Source organism: Watersipora subatra, chromosome 6, assembly GCF_963576615.1.
Source record: "Watersipora subatra chromosome 6, tzWatSuba1.1, whole genome shotgun sequence".
Lineage (NCBI taxonomy): Eukaryota > Metazoa > Bryozoa > Gymnolaemata > Cheilostomatida > Watersiporidae > Watersipora > Watersipora subatra.
In genome coordinates this window covers 9592009-9609616 of record NC_088713.1, presented here as the reverse complement: position 1 = coordinate 9609616, position 17608 = coordinate 9592009, and positions in this window count along the sequence as shown.

Here is a 17608-nt window from a genome sequence, read left to right as displayed (position 1 = left end):
AAAGTCTTTGGACAGAAAATTGATTTGCATTTAACATATAACAACATTTTCCATTCTAACTTTCAAATCACATGTCATGAGAGAAGTGTTTTGTATAGCTGAAATAAATTAAGAGCAATGTAAAAACAATTGTGAAGGTTTTAAAACTTTGTCAAAAAACTATAACTGTCAAGCTGTTGGCAAGGCGCATTGCCAATGGAAAATTCCAGTAAGCTGCTTAATAAGCTAGGCTTCTAATGACGGTAAGCCATGACTTTGCGTCTGCATTGTTGTTCAGCTACAGCTATTCTAATAATAGCTATAGCCGGAATGACAGGCAGATATATGTATAACACCTGGATATACTTGGAGAAATATATATCAATATATATATATATATATATATATATATATATATATATATATATATATATATATATATATATATATATATATATCTATATATATATATATATATATATATATATCTGATACTATTATACTAATACTAATTGATACTAATATAAATCTGATACTATTAGATTGTATCTTGATAGGAAAGATGGCGGTAGGGGACTCAAAAGTGTACAGCAGACAGTGAAAGAGGAGGAGCAAAGCATCAAAGCATATGCAGCCTCCATGGCCATCTCAGATAATTTGCTAGCTGAATTTCAATCGGCTGCTCTCACAACGGACCTACGCCCTGATGATGAGGAAATTGACTGGCATACGAAACCTCTTCATGGTGCTTACCACCAACAAATATCTAAGGTTGGCGATCTTCACCAGACATATATGTGGCTGAACAAAGGAAACCTAACGGCCAATACAGAGTCGCTAATCATGGCAGCCCAGGAGCAAGTGCTCCCAACAAGGCAACTCCAAACGAAAATCTATCACACTAGAGACGATCCTAGATGCAGACTGTGCAAAGATGCACCTGAGACCATCCAACACATCATCAGTGGATGCAGACAGCTAGCAGGGAACGCATACACTGAGCGGCATAATCATGTCGCAGGTATTGTGTATAGAAGTCTATGTGATGAGTATGGCCTTAATAAACCACAACACTGGTGGGAAGCTCCTGGTAAGGTCAATGAAAATGACCGCGCTAAGATCCTCTGGGACTTCTACATCCAAACTGACAAGCATGTCCTAGCAAACCAACCAGATATAGTGGTGGTAGACAAGGAGAACAAGAGGGCTACTATAATAGATATAGCAGTACCCAATGACTACAATATAGCCAGCAAAGAAAAAGAAAAGGTAGAAAAATATCTCCCTCTTGGAGAAGAAATTGAAAAATGCTGGAATGTAAGAACAACCATAATCCCAGTAGTCATTGGGGCACTGGGCGCAATAACACCGGCGCATAAAATGTGGCTTGCCCAAATACCAACAACAATCAACTCAGGTGAGTTGCAGAAAAGTGCGCTATTGGGAACAGCTAAGATCTTGAGACGAGTGCTCAAACTCCCAGGTCTCTGGTAGGAGACCCGAGTTAGAGCAGAATTTACCACCCATACGGGGTATCCGGGGTGAGGAAACAATTTTTTTTTTTTTATATATATAATGTATATATATATATATACATATATATATATATGTTCTATTATAATTCCTCATGTTGTATTTTATTATAGTATAATACACTAAAAATTCCCCTGTCATACAACCCAGGACAAAAGTGATAATGGAAAAAAGAAAGGGTTCTGATGGTTGAGAAATGCAATATTAGCAGTCAAATGGCACTGCAGTGCAATAGGATAACTGTAATCGTAGCTGCAATGGTTGCTGTAATGTACTGGGTGTTATTACGTACAACAAACAGCAATAATGAAAGAAAAATATTATATGTTTATATCTCTCCCCTGCAATAGGAGAAATGCAATAATATAAGTAAAATGACAAGCCGCTGTGTAATATACACAGTTTAAAATTTGGTCGTGTTGAATGTAGAATGGTTTTGATAGCAATCTGTAACAGAAAGGGAGCATCAGCATTCAAGCGTCTGGAAGTTTTCTGCAAATTGGAGCAAAAGAAAAGAATTTTCTCATCATAAAGGGGCATTGGAATTTGGCCCTAGCTTGTAAATAAGATGTAAAGAATTTTTGTTAACGTTCTAAATAATTTAATGAAACCTTCGGTAATTGGACAAAAAACATAGGCTGATAAACTGTGTACCACAATTTCGTACATGTAAATTGGTCTACCCCTCAAACAGTCTACGTTTAATACAGAAACCTTTGGATAAATAAATTCGAATGATTATTCTTATAATTAAAACTTATATTAATCTTATAAAATCAAATAATTATTTTTATAATTAAATATTTTAGCAAGATATTACAAACGGAAAGGTATTATAAACTTTCGGGAGTTGGAAAATTCCATAGCCTGGTGGAATGTGCACGTTTTTCTCATGAAATGCGAACGACTTAATGGTTCTACTCTCGATTGCACGGCTTTATTGGCGTTTCATTGGCTGGTCCTTCTTTTAATTAAAAGAGACTTTCAGGTTTTAATTAGCATTTTAGCCAAATTAATCTGTCTAGCTATGTATTATCCAATCAGATGGGTAAGGTTTAGGATATTGTCTACGAATGACTTGGTAACATATTTAAATAGGTCTATATGTGTTTTGTATCGTTATTATACTTAATTGATTTCATTGAAAAATGGTTAAATTTGTTGAGGATATTTTGGTACAAGGGTTTGCGATGGTGTTGATGAACAATTTTCATGGGTTGTGTGCACATATGCATTCATCATAAAGCTCCCAAACAATCGCTTCGCTCGTGTTTGGTCTTGAGATTATGCCACATTACTCTATGCTATAATATTTTTGTGTTAAATTATATTTGTATTCTATTATATTTACATGTATATTATGTTTCTGTTTGTTATACTATATCAAATGTTTTGAACTATGTTTAATTTATATTTATATTATAGTATGTTATTGCATATTTTGTATAAATTTCATAACATTTTATAACAGTTCTTATTATGTACATTATATTATACATGTAGCATATATAACACACAAAAAACATTGCATCAGCTTTGCACCAGCATTGCATTGGCATTGCATAAGCCTTGCATCGGCCTTGCATCGGCCTTGCATAAGCCTTGCGTCAGCCTTGCATCTGACTTGCATCAGACTTGCATAGACCTTGCATCAGACTTGCATCAGCCTTGCATAGACCTTGAATCAGCCAACACAGTTGTTATAGACTGACTTCAGTCTGCTATGTAGCTTGTTATAGTTGTGATGTACTTTTACATAGTCTCTGTTGTCTAACCCTTTAACGACCGCGCGGTTACGATAGAAAAACCACTAGAGTACCGTGCAATAACTTGCGCGATTTGAGCTGCCGACATGAACGCATAGAAACTGCAGTAACTTACAACAAAATTGTGGCAGCTACATAAATTAGTATGCATAAGAAAGCTGAGAAATTTCTCTACAAGCTGAAGCTTCTTCTTTGTAGATAACTCACAAATAGTTGCCTACAAAAATGGCGATTTGCTGAAGCTATGAAATTTTTATTTTTGTATGCCATTTTCAATTGTATTTTTCTAATTGATCTAAGTAATTGACCATGTTGTACTAAAGATACTTGCATAGAGTCATATGTTCACAACATTTTGCAAAAAAAACTGATCGTCGAAGAGCATTGAACGCGGAGTTACAAGCTCCGTTGCAATGCAGGAACGCCTCTCGAAATTTTCAGAGCAAGACTCTAACAACCTGCGAATAATGGAGGCGCGACATGGTCGTCTAAACTTGGTTATAACTCGCATGCAAATTCGCATGGAGCTGTAAATGAATATGCATTTGAAAGCTTAGAAATTTTTCAACAAACAGCCATATATTCCCTGTACATCGACTGGGAACACTTTAGTCACAAGCCAGATTCGACGAAGTTGTCACCCCTCTACCATGTAATTTTGATAACAAATACACTTTTAGAAGCAATATCTTTGCTAAAACCGGTTCATGATAAGCATCTGCATGGTGTCATATTTTTACAAAAGTTTGCCAAAAAAAATTGGTTGTCCAAGCACATCAAAAGTGTAGTTAGGTGCCCATGTGCATCGCGGGTGCAGACCTACGAAATGCTCCTGACGCCATGGCGATAAGCAGTGCTGCAGTTACCGGACATGGCCCCTCAAACTCTGGTGCAAATTTATATAAAACTGCAAATGAATATGCATCTAAAAGCTGAGATCTTTTCCTACAGACTGAGATTTTTTCCTCCGGGCAGCTTGCAAACACTGCAACTTTAGATCTATATATTCAGTTATTATTTTTTTCTGTCAGATTGATATGCATTTCTTGAAACTATAGATTCATGTAACAATTTTGCAAACTGATCGCATGGATGCATGTGTGCTGCAGCAAAGGTTAACTGGTTGTGCACAAGAAGAATTGAGTGGTGAGCCTGTATTCACACAGTTGGTGAAGCAGCAAAAGACAGGAAGCAACATTTATTATGAGCAGAAACGGCAAATGATGGAGAAATCCTGCCAGATGGCAGAACAATATGAGAACTGAACTTTTTGATTAGTTGTGGCCCTGAAGAGGGCCGTGGGCAACAAATACAACATAACAATGCAAAACAACTGCAATATATCATGACATTTCAGCAAGTGTATGTACAATAGCTAACAACACAACAAAGCATTTGCATAAACTAAATTATTTTAAATACAATTTGGAAATTTATCTAGCATGGTAAGGCTCAAAACAGGGTTCACACAAAGGTACTCCACATGCTTGGCATTTAAATCTAGTTTCGTCTCGCTTACGGGTGTTGTCATTAGCTCGCTTTGGGCAGCGCCTACAAACTCTATATTTAGCTCGTTTACCTTTTCCTGGACTATTTAGCACTAATCAATGAGCGGAAGAGGTTGAAGCGCGGGGAACAGTGTTTTTGCGGCAAGATCCAGTGTATTCAAATATTTGTTCAATTAATTTCTGTCGAAACTCTAAGTCAGTTATTTTACAACCGCTACGGATTCTATAAACTATGGCTGCATTGTACACACAAATATCTAATAAATGGAAAAATAGTTTTTTGTACCATTTCATGGTTTTACGCGCAGCGTTATAATAATGCAAATTTTGATCAGATTTGTCAACCCCTCCCATGTATCGGTTGTAATCCAAAATAGCAGCTGGTTTGCAAACTTTATCCCCTTTATAGTTTACTTTGCCTGTATCTACGACATCCAAGTTTTTATGCATAGTTGAAATTACAGAAATATATTTTTTATCTCTCCAACAGCCAATCATACTTTCTCCATTAGAAAAGCTTGTTGTTTCACCTTTTTTAATAGCTTTTCCATTGCAAACTTTCAAATCTTTAGGAACACCTTTTCTGTTTGCACGCAGAGTTCCGCAAACATGAGTGTTATTTTTAATAAGTTCAGCTGCTAACTCTGGCGAATTATAATAATTATCCATATATAAACAACGACCCGAATTAAGCAAACCATTCATTAATTTCATCACTATGTTGTGAGTGATTCCTCTACCAGTTCCTTCGGCTTGTTCTCGCTCATCACCAATGTACACAGACAGCTTGTGCACATAGCCAGAGACAGCATCGCAGAGAGCAAATAGCTTTATTCCAAATCTAGATCTTTTAGATGGAATATACTGCCTGAAGCTGAGCCGTCCTTTCCAAGCCAGCAAGCTTTCATCTATAGATATAAATTTACCAGGCAGCAAAACAGAAGATAACCGGTCAGATATCATGGTTAAAACATTTCCTAGCTTGAATAACTTATTGCCATCAGGGTTTTCCGAATTGTCAGTGAAATGCAAACTGTTCAAAACCATTAAAAACTTATTCCTCGAAATCATTTTACTAAACATTGGCGTTGATAATAACGGATTGGTAGACCAATACGACAACAAAGTAGGCTTCTTGACAATACCCATGAGCAAAACTAAACCAAAAACTCGCCAAATATCTTTGCCATCGACAGACTCCCATGCATCGCCATGTTTTTGAAGGCCATATCTATTTGTCTCGTTAACTATAACATTCATGATGGCCGATGTAATAAAAAGCTGTAAATAATTGAAAATACTTATCTGTCCAGTAATTCGACTTTGTACACCTGCCAAGCTCTCATCAAAATGCAGTTCTTTCGGTTTTAGATCAGCTCCTCTTTGAAATCCGAAATTACTCCCTGGTTCAACGTCGGTCGTTTCACTCTCACTTTCGTCATCAGATTCACTCTGTCGATCTTCTTTTTCACTCTCATCATCTTCCCCACATTCTTCTGACCTGAAATCCTCTTCCTCACTTTCGAACCAGTCGATATCATCCTCTAAACAAATTTTTTTAGCCGAGCACAAATTATCACGTCCGTCCATGTTGATCAGTTTTCCATAAAGAAAGATCTAATCTTTACAACGTGTTCTTTTTGCACATGCGCATAAAATTTATTATTTATAGCGTCAAAACAGTAGTAAAAAATTTACTGAAACTGCTCAAATTTTTAATTTTAATTTTTAACGTTATTTTTAAAATAAATAAAACGTTTTAAAAAAGGTCTATCGAAAACGGCAAAAATGTCGGGTTTGTCGGTTTTGGTACGCTGAGACATTACTCGTAAACCGACAAAGGTCGGTTTTCGTACGCAAAGGGCTAAAATAAATACTATTAAGTTTTGCCACTGATTGTCAAAAAAAACTTTCAGGTTTTTTGTCTATTTTTTCAAGAGAATTTAAACCATTAGATTGAAATTGTTAATTCAATCTTAAACTGTGCTATAAAAAATTGAACGGAATTTTCATTTTATACAAATATTTTGAGGTACTATTTGTTCACTTAAGTAGTGTAACGTTTTTATGAAATAAAAATATATTTCCATTCAGAAGTATTCATTTGCAACTGTTTATATAAAATTTGATTACCACCGCTTTTTTAAAATTTAAGTATAAAAGCCATCCCACAAGTTTTAGCCTTAAGTAAATAAATTCTCCTCTCTGGCATAGCTTTTTTCATATTTTATTCAAGATAGTAATAGCAAAAAGATAGCATACATGCCTAAGTAAATTCAGTTGTGTAGTTTTTTTTTTTGCATTGTCAATTTAAGTAAAATTACTGAATTTTCATCACTTTATACATAATAAATTTCAGTGCAGTGCAAAACGGTTTGTGTAATTAGTTAATTAATTATTGAGGTATCATCAAAATACTGAAAACAGTTTCAGACAGCCGAAAAAAATTGGTGCTAACAAAACATTACTTTCTAATGATTACACTAATTGAAATTCTTCATGATAAAAGCTCAAAAATGGTGAAAAATGGAAAACTGGGTGTTTTTAGCAAAAAGAGCTTTACTTTAGAACTATTTGTGTTTTTTCTATTCAAAACTAGTGTAGGCTATATCAGACTCGGTGTACTGCACTCATTATGTTTCATCAGTTACTTCTAAATATCACTTCTTCAAAAGAGTGAGAAAAAGCTATTCACTATGATGAGTTCTGTCTTTTATTTGAGTCATACAATCTTGAAGCTTTAAAATGATATTCAATTAAAAAATGATTATGCATTTTTAAATGCTTTCAAATTTGAACGAATGTTATTGAAGATGAATTTTCACGAAACTTTAGTAAATTGTATTCAAAGTAGTAGGTACTTTGTTTAATTTTGAAATATTTTTGATGCTTGAAGTAGCCTGACTGCTAGAATAGGTTAAGATTATGGTCGAAAAACTTTAGTAAGGTTAAGGCACTCATAATCAAGCAAAAGGAAAATTATCATGTTCATAGTTGCAAAGACACTGACAGAATGGTAATGAGTAATTCTGTGATTTGAACTGTGACTTGAATATCCAATGTCAACTATGACAGCAATAACAAGTAGTGACGTCAGTTTTCTCTGAGCGTTTTAATCTTGATCGGGTTTTCTCAATTTTGATCTAGAAACATCCATGCACTCAGATCACCTTTAAAATAAAAACAATTTCTGATGACATGAAAATTAAGATAGTTTCTGATAAACTCTATTATTATTTCTTATAAGTTTATGTCTATTAAGGTCTAGGACCAGCAAGCTTTTTTATGCACTTACTTTAGCTTCTTTTAAATGTTTTTTTAAGTGTTTTTTATTTGACTTCAAAGTGTTAAATCATCCTCAGCAAAATGTTGTTTATTTAATATTAAAAATATTAAAATTGAATATTTCATTGACATGTGTTGCAACCATGCTGCTACTCATTAGACAGACTGGCTGAAGAATCGCTCTCTACTTTTGAATCTGGACAGAAAACCCAACATGATGACAGACCCAAACCTTCTCGGTATAGCAATTCCTCTTTCACCAGAAAATGGGGATAGTACAGTGATTCCAACTGTCGCAGTTCCTGCTTCGCAATGGAGAACAAGATTTGCATCAAACGCGGTTGCTGAGACTCCCATACCACTACTTGAGCCGATGAAACCCATCTATGCTTCTGTTGCAAATCGTGATATCATTCATTCATTTATTTGTGACAGGCACAACTACAAACTAGCTTCATCATTAATTAAAGGCTCGTGTACACTATCGCTCAGACCCACAATTAGCAGTGCAATTGACTGCAACGATGGGCTACTAGGACATCATTTTGCGATGAGCGGCCAGTGCCATTTTTGCTAGTGATGATGCAATAGATTTTTAACGTGTTGAACTTTGACATTGACGATCGCAACAGTTAGCATGTTGATTGGTTGTTTTTTGACCGCATCGGATCCAATTGCAACAGTTGTGAAAATCAATTCATATTTGCAAGTGTGACAAAGAACTATGCTCGTTTTGAATTGCATATTAAGATAAGTAAAAAATCACAGAAAGACCTTCGATATTACTAATGCAATTTCATAACTCCTAATTGGTTGTTGGTTAGCGACCACTTGCAGCTAATCGCTTATAGTGTGTACACCTTATTATCAGTTATGACGTTAAAATAGCTAATCGCTGTAGTCCATCTCACAGCTAAACGCGGATTTGAGCGATAGTTTGCACGGAACTTTACTCTTTCACTACAAAAAGTGTATAACACATAGATGAGAAACACTGATCACGGACCACAGAGTTAACAGACCTATCCAAAGTTTTGCTACAAAAAATTCAGAAAGTTACGTTATTACTTTATTTGTTTGTCTTTTCAAAAAACGAATCAATGAGTTTTATTTTTAGCCCAAATTCTTTTTGTTACACTGCAGTTTCCAATTTTTTTAATTTTTGTTATAGAAAGAAATGGAAAAAAATTTAAAAAGCAACCTATACATATTTTTTCTTGTGAAATTTTTACCATTGGGCCTCAAAGAGTGGGATTCTGTGTTTTAGTCAAACTTAAAAATGATAACCTTTTTCTTAATGCAACATATTTCACCAAACTTGAAAATAATTTTTAAATTTGGAGTAATTTGGATAATTACAAAAAAGCCACGTTTAATAAGTATTATTAAACATGGTTTTTTTTGGTAAAATGCGTTGACCCTGGTACCACTTTTTTGTCGATTCTAAGAAAAAACTTTTTATCAAAGCTGTATGACAGAAAATCTAATATTTGCAGCAAAGATACCAAGTGCATGTCAGCAAAGGTTTTCAGCTTGAATTATTTCCATTAAAATGAGTAAAATGTTTCATATAAAAAGAGTAACAGTTTTGGTTTGCATTATCATCTAGCAATCAGATATAACCAATCACTAATTAGTTCTTGCTGCTTACTAAAAAGGGGTTTCATTTAATTTATAATTTAATTAGTTCAATTTTTATTTTAATCAATTTAATTCCAATTAATTATTTTCAAATACCTGGAGCCAAGACATCAAGCTCTAAAACACAAAAATTTACAGCAAAGAGTGGCAAACATGCAGTAAAAACAAAAGGTTGATAAAAAGCGTTCGACCAAACACAAGAATTAAAGACTATAAATATAAATAGATATATAAAAGTTACTTGTGATTATATCTCCTATAACATGTGATTTTGATTATGATACAATAATTTATAATAATGCAAATGAAACCGCAGTGTTTGCTGTAAATAGAAGTTTCAGTTCACAGCTCTTTCTTTTTTCACAGTGCAAGCAATAACACAAATATATATTTTATGAATATATATAAACTAGCTGTACCACCCAGCGTTACTTTGATAATAAAAAGTCTTCGGACAGAAAATTGATTTGTTCTAAACATATAACAACATTTACCATTCTAACTTTCAAACTACATATCATGAGAGGTGTTTTTTGTAGTTAAAAGAAATTAGGAGAAAAAATAAAAACAACTGTAAAAGTTTTCAAACTTTTTCAAACTGTAAATTTCAAACTTTATATCATGAGGGAATGATTTTGTGCAGAACATGTTCTTTTCTTTGGAGGTATTAGACAATGTGTAACTTCTGAGAATGCATGTATTTAACAGATTAATAAAAAAATATGACAGAACATGGCAGTATTTTGCGGTTGAAATTTTATTAGAACATGTCTGCCAAAAATTGTTAAATGAAAAATTAATATTAATAATATAGGTTAGAAACTAACTAAGTAATAATAGGTAACAGTGATAGGACAATGAATAATCGTTAACTTCAAACAGATATTAAACTTAAATTATGTTTAAAAAATGCAAGTTGCAATAAAAACGATAATGTAACAAACTGTAAAAAATTATATTATCAACTTTAAAAGTTATATATATATATATATATATATATATAGATATATATATTAAATAAAAGTAAGTAGAAAAGCATATAAAAATAGAACTCTACACTCAAAGCCTAAAAGATAATTAGTGGAGTATAAAATATTTGAAAAATTATTACGAAGAAAGTAAACTTTTAGTAATTGCGCTACAAATTTGTTTCGTGCGAAGCCCTCATCAGACGCGGTTGTACTTGTACAACCGCGTCTGATAAATGCTTCTCACGAAACAAATTTGTAGCGCAATTACTAAAAGTTTACTTTCTTCGTAATAATTTTTCAAATATATATAGATATATTTCTCAAAATATGTAAATGTATGTAGATATAAGAAAGTGAGGCACAACTGATACTGGCGATAAATCTTACAGATAATCTTACATTAATCTTACAAATGATTCTTGTAAAATTGAAAATAATTACGAATTACTAACTGGATAGGTTTAGAAGGAAAGACGTGTAAGCTAATGCACAAAGTGAGCACTGATAGAAAATTTTTGAAACACGCATTTAACGAACGAAACATTTGGCTGTTGAGGAAAGGAAAAAGCGCTTGTTACCACACTATATCGCTATTGAAATAAACGCTAATTAATAAAATGAATAACATCTAAGAAAATAAAACCAACCATAAAAGTTTTCAAAATTTTTCAAACAACTAACTTTTAAATATCATATCATGAGTAAAAGGTTTTCAAACCATTGTAAATTTAAAAGTTCATAACTTTCAGCAAAGTATAGCTTTTAGTAACGTACAGCTCAACCTATTCCAGCGGAACTGTTCTACCATTGCTAACTGAGTTTTTCGAGATCTGAAACAATTTTTCTTATTAAAATAAAGTTATTTAAATTTTAATCCGTTCCAAGATGAGGAAAAACATTGGTAAACTCGGAGATATACTTCGGTAAAGTATGTTTTTAACATTTTACAACATAAGATGTACTGTATACTGCATACTATAAATAGAAACAGGTATATATAGATCGTGTTTAATTTTAATAAACTGTTTTATATTTATGGTGATGAAAAAGAGAAAGCAAAAGTAAACATTTCGTACATTTGACTTTTAAAACATCCAAAGCATTAAAGGTTAAAATACAATGCTAAAAAATATGCAACAGATAATTAAATCAAAAATTGTAGGATAAAGAAAACATAAACAGCAATGCCATGTTTACTTTACATCTTTAAAAGAGACTCATCCTCCAAAACAATTTAGGGTAGCTCGACTGGAGGGGTTAACTCCCTAGCAAATTTCTTTGGTAGAGGAGGTGTCGTCCCACATGGTTTCTCCCTTTTTGTAAATAATTTACGAAGCGTAAAATGCTTATCCATTTCCAAGCGTTTCCGGAGCTTTGCTAATTGCAATGCGCATGCTCCAGTTTAGGTGAGAACCGAATTTATGTTCAAGCTTCGAGGCAAAGAAATCTCAAAATCTTTGGTAAAAACCTAGGGCTAAAATAATTAGCACGCGCTGGTTGTATATTTCATAAGAATACGCAATGATCGCTATGGCATTAATGCTCAGTGGTAGAGTGTCCGGATGAAACCCTCATCGATGAAGAAGCCGTCGTGAGTTCTAATCCATCAGATTGCAGTACACCAAGATTTTAAGATCTATAGCCGGAAAACCGACAGATATACGACATACTGCGACATACTTTGAGAAATATGTATATAGATATATGTAATCAGTTTTTGTGTTGGCAACAAGACAACATGCAAAAGACTGGCAGTGATCTCCAACCTGTGAACTCTTTTTGCCTTCTTTTATAAGTACACTACTTTGTTAGGCTACCCCCCCTCCAGCGATTGTATCGATCTATTGGTTTTTTGTTGACTCCTCTTGATCTCTGTGCCTGCTCCTGGTAAGCCAAGCGTACTTACCTATAGCCGAGTCTCTTGCTGTGCCAGGACTCAACTATAGCACCGGTCCTAAAGTCAGTTAGGCAGCCAGCCTCAGTCTTTGACCTGTTTCATTGCACAAAGCTGTAATATAAAATCATTCCATTGTTAAATCTTATATACATGTACGCATAATAATTATAGTAATTAGTTATAATAGAAGTAATAACAGTTCAGTTCATCTATTAGTTCAATGCTGTTTTTAGAATAACAGAATATACCACCATGCTTATATTTTTGGCGTTATTGCAAAATATGATTGGTCCATTCTGTGTTGTGCTCCAAAAATGATAGCCACCAAAGACAGACAAACATAATTATAATATCTCGTAAGAATTAAAAATGATCTGCAATTTAGCGATGCATGCTTGGATCAAGCAGTAACAATGAGAAGAGGTGACCCAGTTCTCAGTATTTACTACTGTCAGATTGCGGAACTGTCAGATTAACCTGAAAGGATTCCCTTGCAAAAAATCTTGTCTAAAAGAACTAGGTAGTCATTTTACTTGCCCAATGTGCAAAGAACAGAGGTGGTTCCCTAATGTGCCCACATTGTTAGTGTAGTACACAGGGCCTTTAAGTTGCGGTCTAGATTTCAAGGACCCAGCAATTTAGGGTTGATAGCTTGCTGGGAGCTTTTTGTCAGTTTGGCATTAATCAAGACTCGAACCACCAACCCCATGGTTAACCATCAAAGCCGGTACCACTAGGCCACCCTGATAGCCAACAGCCTACCATACTGTAGTATGTAGAACTTTACTAAGCTTGTTTCAGCAAACGGGACAACGCCGTTTTACAACCGTTTTTGTTTTACACCTCGGATAATTTGTCATTGTGTGAATGCACCTCTGTTATTTAGTCTGCCGTAAAGTTTCATTAGGTGTGCCTTAAAAGGTTATCAATGAATTGTAGTTTTTCGAACTTCAGCGATAATATTCCTGTACACTTTTTTATCAGAGAAATAACTTTGTGCAGAAATATTTCAAATGTCTGAGGGCTGTTTACTGGGGAACGTGTGAGAATGTCAGTCTACCAAACTAAACACAGGAAGTTTGAATCTTATTAGATGTAACCTCAATATAAAAATATGCTTTAAAATATGTAATACAAAATATAATATAATTTTTTGTAATATTAACATCAATTTTTTTATCAATCAAAAGCAGGAAAAAATACAAAAGCTTATTATGAAGTTCTATGAAGCTTATTATTCTATTTTTGGTATGTCCAGCTATAGCTGTTATTAGAATAGCTGTAACTGGGCAATGCTGATGCAACGTAATGACTTACCGTCATTAGAGGCCGAGCACATATTGCAAGCGTACTGGACCTTTTCATTGGCAATGTGCCAGGCCACTTGGCAATGGCCTGCCACTTGCTAGAGACTTGCCTTTCAGCAAGTAGTAGGCAACTCTCATCAATTCTAATTGTCTATAAGGTGAATGTTAATACCCGGGCAACACCGGGAGGCACAGATAGTGTCAAATAAAAATGAATTATTTGTTGGAATAAATTATTGGTATGGAAAAAATTTTATTACTCAGGCAATGCCCGGCATTTAGCTAATCAAAATGTAATTTTTGAGTTTTGTGCTTATGCCAGCAAAGATTTGTAGCTTTATTTCGCATGCCTATCTGCTACTCTCTCTGTGTATATTTTGTTGAATAATCTGCTCAACTAACTCTATTGGTTCCGTGAGTTCACCTGTTAAAAAACTCATAAAGATATTTTTTTTGTAAAACAAGCATACATTGCAAGAGTGTAAAAACGTTTAATATAAAATTAAAACTACATTACAATAAAAAAACATTTTTTTTTTAAATAAATAAAAAACTTTTAATATTAATATAAATAAAAAAGTATAAATTAATGTTTTTTATTTTATATCTTTTTCATTTTTGTTTCAAAAAAGCCTATGTCTTGCATTTTGCTGGTATGTTGAGATAAATTTATACACAAACTGGTTGGACAGGTTCTAAATTAATTTTATATATACATTTCATTCAAATATGTAATTACACATACTGTATAAATACATATTTCACATACATCTATATTTCATCCATATACATGTATGTAGCTGTTTTGCAGGCCATTATAACCTTTTGGCGCATAACTGTACATACACTATGTAATATTTAGTTATTTTAGACTTTGCTGCAATGCAAAGCGTTATATAACACTCTGAAATTACTTGATTTTGCTGTAACAAAGTTACTTATGCAAAGCTGTTACGCAGTAAATATATTACACTAAAACAATTTAATGCCCTTTTGTTTTGTAACATTTAGACAACTCACAATTTATATGAATCTCAAAGTTTGTCATCATCTGTTGTTACCTGTCTTTCTTGCTATAGCTATTAAAATCTTGGAATGAAAAGCTCGTTTCAGGCTGGATTTGAATTCACGAAGATTGCACCCAAAAGTTTCTAAGCTCATCTGACTAATAGGCTACGATCTGTCACTCTTATATAATATATACATTTTTCTCAATTGCACACGCTAAGTGACGTATTAATTGATACATTGTGCCCACGGGTTACAATGTCCCCATTATAAAATATTTTTTGACTAACTCTATGAAACAGTTTTTTTTCATCTTTGCCATACTAGGGCGAATTTTTTTCCCGTCTCCTGATATCAATAGAAAACTCTCTAGAAATTTGAAATTTGGCAATTGTTGTACTGAATATGATAAAATAACAAAAAATTTTGATATGATATTTGCAAAAATACCTCTCACAATGCAGGAAAGAGATCTACGTCACTCGCTATTTCAGTTCAGCCATTATTCATTATAGTAAAAATGATTCGCAAATAAATAAGGGATAAATTTCAGTTGAAAGTTTGACCTAAATTATGTATATAATACTTTATTGATAACAATTTTTGACCTAAAATATGTACATAATACTTGATTGATAATAATTTCATTTCAAAAATAAAAATTCTTTTTAAATTAGGCCATTAAAAATAGTAAAAGAAGAAAAAAGAACTAAAAATGGCAACAGTCAGCCATTAAAATCGAATAAATAGCTTGACAATTAGTGTTTAAAATGCCTTTATCTGCTAAAAAAAAACGAATATCAGGTGAAAGATTGTTAAAACAGCTGGCCTCGATATTTTCCAAATAATTGTTAGTGGTGGTATAAAATTTGTTCACATCAGGTAGTTTATTAAAATACATACTGAAACGTCTTTTAAACATGTGTTCAGTAAGGTAAATTATTTTAGTCGGATTCAGCATTTTTGTTACACGTCTTTCTCCAAGGTAAAAACTTTCCAGAGTGTGTACTGCATGTAGTATACTATAATGTTAATTTTTTTGCAGATTATAACCACAAAATGCACTAAAGCTATTGTATGTAACTATAGTTACTAAGGTTAACCTACTGTTTTATTACTATTATCTAATGATGATGATTTTGATGATTTTTACTAGGCATTGATTGCTTTAAATAATTACTATGAGTGGATATACTAATCTATACAAACTTTTGCCTTATGATGCCAACAAGGAAACCAACTAAAATCACATAATTGCATAACAAAAAATTTTTTATTGTAATCATAGCAAAACAGACTATAGCCATTACTGCCTAATAATTTCACATGCACATTAAAACACCTTTACAGTTTTACTTTCCTTCCTAATTTATTTCAACAAAACACTTTTTTCATGATATAAAACTTGAAAGTTACAGTTGTTCTAAAAAATTTGAAAACTTTTACCGTTGTTTTATTTTTTCTCTTAATTCATTTGAACTGTACAAAAAGAAACTTTTTTCGTATGATATAAGTGTAAAAGTTATAATGGTAAATTTTGTATATGTGAAATAATAATAATTTGTTTAGGCAGCGACCTTTTTATTACATGGCAATGATGGACACTCTGCTAGTATGTATATATAACATATATAATATACAAGTTGCATAATATATAAAATTCATGTACAATATATAAAATCTGCTTGACATTAAGCATATACCGTTATTTATCTATAATGCACACAAACTTTATTTGAAATTATATATATAATTTCAAATTAAAATATTTTTAAATTATGTCATGAAAGAAACATAAAAAATGATTTTCTGATGAAAATTATTCACTTTACTTTTCATTTTTTAGTAAACCTATACTGTGGATTGAAAAAGAAATATTTTAAATTATTACACTATTTTTATTTTCATAAAAGTCAGCTAACAAATTTAGCTTATTTCTGTGAATATTGTTGTTCTTGCTAATGCTATGGTCATTGTCTATCATCATAATTGCCCTTTTTATTATTACTATGGTTTACGTGGTAAAAGCCAGCTTGAATCTCAAGCTGGAGCAATTATTATTAATATCATTATCATTAGTGTTGTTTACATAATTGGAAGAACTTCTTCACATTATTTCTACACCGCTGTTAAAGTTAATGTTTCCAGGTATTAACTAAATGCCATATTATAACATTCATGTTTTTATTATCATTAAACAATGCTCTTGTAGTTCCTAATAGCGGCAGTGTTAGGAACTACAAGAGTAGTTTTAAGCATACAGTTTTAGGTGCTCCAATAATCAAAAATAATATTTATTGTTATTTATTGTTTTATGTATTATTTTTTTATTTTTCAGATTAGACACTCTAGCATTATGACACATAACATATCATATTTTGTAAAATTATACTTTATTATGCTGTCAAACTATATTAATATATAGTGTTGCGTTATACTATTTTATTTTGTAATATATCACATGATATTATATTAAATTTTGCTATATGATATTGTAATTTACTGTATTATATATTATATTTAATTATATAATATTTTACAACAAAATGTAGTATATTATTTCATGTTGTCAACTTGACGCAAATTCATATTTGAAAGTCTCTTTTTTATCATTTATCTTACTTAGTCTCTCTTTCAAAAAGTAGGTTAGCCATAACAAGCTTTTACATTTCTTATAGCTGATGCAATAGCAACGATGCCAGCTTTAAAAAAA